The 2,805-nt window shown below is 42.9% G+C and overlaps 1 pseudogene; it reads left to right on the top strand.

Annotated features, from left to right (window-relative positions):
- Positions 1 to 224: 224 nt before the first annotated feature.
- Positions 225 to 787, top strand: LOC102842139 (annotated as a pseudogene).
- Positions 788 to 2,805: the final 2,018 nt, after the last annotated feature.

A 2,805-nucleotide genomic window follows, 5' to 3' on the forward strand; every position in this document is an offset into this window, starting at 1 on the left:
AGGAATCCCTTCTGCCAGCTAGTGGTCTCAGAGTTCTCTACTTCTTTACCAGACCAAGACTCAGAGAGCAGAGACTTTGGGAGATGAAGCCTCACATTTCTTAAATACTGTCTTAAGTTACCACATTTGTTGTAGAGAAAGCTGAATATAGAGAAAAGGTTTTTAAAATGGAAGTGGAGATGCAGAGCTGTATGTGAAGCTGGGTAACAAGGAGCTTGGCTGGAATGACGGGCTGCATCTCTCTTAGGAGTCCAAGCTCACACCACTCACAGCTGACCATGATGGATTCCTCAGAGACTACTGTTGGCCATCCCCAAACAGGGCCTCCACCTCCTTCAAATAAGCCTCCTCAGGTCCTGGCTCTAGTGTGGAGCCCAAAGCTTACCAGTTATCAAAGCTGAGACTCTGCTAATGGATGTACTTAGACATTTGGAACAGGTATTGGAGGATTGCTATGACCACACAAGGAAGCAGGTATATGATAGCATCAGCCCATGCCAGACACTGCTGCAGCATCAGTGAGCTGGAGGGATGCTGTCAATGCTTGTGAAGAAGATGGCTCTGCTGGTTGGAGAGCTTTCAAGCCACTGGTGGGACACAGCAGATGACATCCACCGCCCACTTATGGTCGACCTTGTGACTGAGGATACAGACATGGATAGTGGGAGTTAAGAGATTAATTGCAGAAAAGAAGAGTCTGTCTTCAGAGGAGGAAGCTACTAAAGAGAAATGTGCTGATACAACTGAAGAGAATCAGATGGTACCAGACATCCTTGGGGCTCCATAATCCTGTGGATTCCCCAGATTTGCATCCTACTATCTCCTATCTTGGCCTTCTCTCCAGGGAGACATTGGGGTCCATACTTTGACCTACTGCTGGAACACTGAGAGGTCATTTGTTACCCAGAGCATACACATTGCAATAAAAACATCTCAGTGGTGGATCCTGGGTAAGAGCCATAAATCCTTCCAATATTAAAAAATAAAATAAAATAAAGGAGGAAAAAGAAAGAGAAGGGAGAAAGAAGGAAGGCGAAGGGGGGAGGGAAAGAAACCTAAAATTTCCCATAATAAATAAAATCCCCCAGTTTCTAGATATAAACACTCAAAATGTTGATGTCTTTCCTCTCTGTAGATAGCTAAAAAATCTTCCATAAATCTGGGATCAATAGAGTATTAGAATCCACTTTTCACATAACAGCTTATTATGAATGCCTTTACAACAGCACTGTGTTTTTAAAACCTTTTGTTCTATACAATTTCCAGCATATACCAAAGTGGGGAGAATTGTATAATAAATCTTTACTGATTTGCATTCCATAATTATCAACTCATGGCTGATCTTCCTTCATTCTCATCCCTCGTGCACATCCCCTTGCATTATTGTGCAGCAAATTTCAGACATCATATCATCCCACCCACAAATATTTCAGAAGCATGATCATTACAGGGAGTTCAGATGCCGGTGCCTAAAGTAACCACCAACAGAAGCATCTTGAGGAAGTTACTGGATAGAGGGCGGGAGAGCACTGCCCCTCCTCTCCAGAGCATACTGTTTGGTACCCACACCCTCAGCTGAGCTATACTTTGGAGCAGGAATGTCAACTTTCCTTGACCTGTTTCTTAGCAAGTTGTGGTTCCCTATAGGGAGAATCCAAAATCCCATAAGAATAAAACCCTAACCTGGAAAAGCTGCTTTTTGATTGATTTGGAAGGTTTATGAATAAATGAGTTTTAATACAATAAAACATCTAACTGGTGTCCTGCAATACAGCTGGCATTGTGGGACAACTCCCTTTCCAGCCCAAAATGAATCAGGAAAATGTACCATGTTTCCACTGCTCAGCATCACTTCTGCCCTCTTCGCCTTTTGGCCTTGAGGACAACATATTTTCTCCAGCTTCTTTTATTGAATCTGGAGTTGCAATCTGGAGTTGCATATATTTATATACACATACATGAGTCCTAGTGTGGCGCTGTGGGTTAAGGCACTGGGTTGCAAAGTCATTTTGAACCGGAAGGTCAGAGGTTCGAGCTCACCAGCAGCTCCTTGGAAACTCTATATGGGGTCACTATGGGTTGAAAATGACTCTGGCACTTAACAACAACAACAACAATACACATACATACACACATATATAATTTTATTTCACACTGTTAGTTTATAAGACCTGGCCTACTTACTGAATGTACATGAAGAATAGGAAAATTACTCAAAAAAATAATGAATTCCATTTTCAAAAATGCAAAAAATCAAATGTGTAGGCTTTAGTTAAGGACAGCAGAACAAATGCTTTTGAATAAATGCAGGATTTATCCTGGAATTAGAACCTTGAAACAAGGAAGGCACCATTTAAACGGATGCAGCTCCACTCTATTGGGTCAATGGGAAGGAAGCAGCCAGTCCTGTTGTCCAACACAGCCTTCTTCCAGGCTGGGAGTCTCCTGTGGACGCCAGAGGCTTGGCTATCTAAGTGCAGCTTCTTTGCTTCCTCAGGTTTCAACATTTCCCAAGAGATCATTTAAAATTACATTTGTTACTTTATCATCTAATCACATATAAGCCTTTCTCCCTTCTCCCCCCGCCCTGCCTTCCTTCCAAGGAATGCACTTTCAGGAGTGCACTCAGCCAGTGTGGAACTCGTGACGGGAAATAGGAATGGCACCCAAGAAAGCATGATCCCAACAGTTCTGTGAGCAACAGCAAAGTTCCCATCAGACAGGCTGGACCACTTTGATTGAGGAGGACAAATTAGTGTAAGTCTTAGCAAAGCCAGGGTCTTAGATTTGCTCCCCTTACCAGAT

The sequence above is a fragment of the Chrysochloris asiatica genome, unplaced genomic scaffold (genome assembly GCF_000296735.1).
Source record: "Chrysochloris asiatica unplaced genomic scaffold, ChrAsi1.0 scaffold00127, whole genome shotgun sequence".
NCBI lineage: Eukaryota > Metazoa > Chordata > Mammalia > Afrosoricida > Chrysochloridae > Chrysochloris > Chrysochloris asiatica.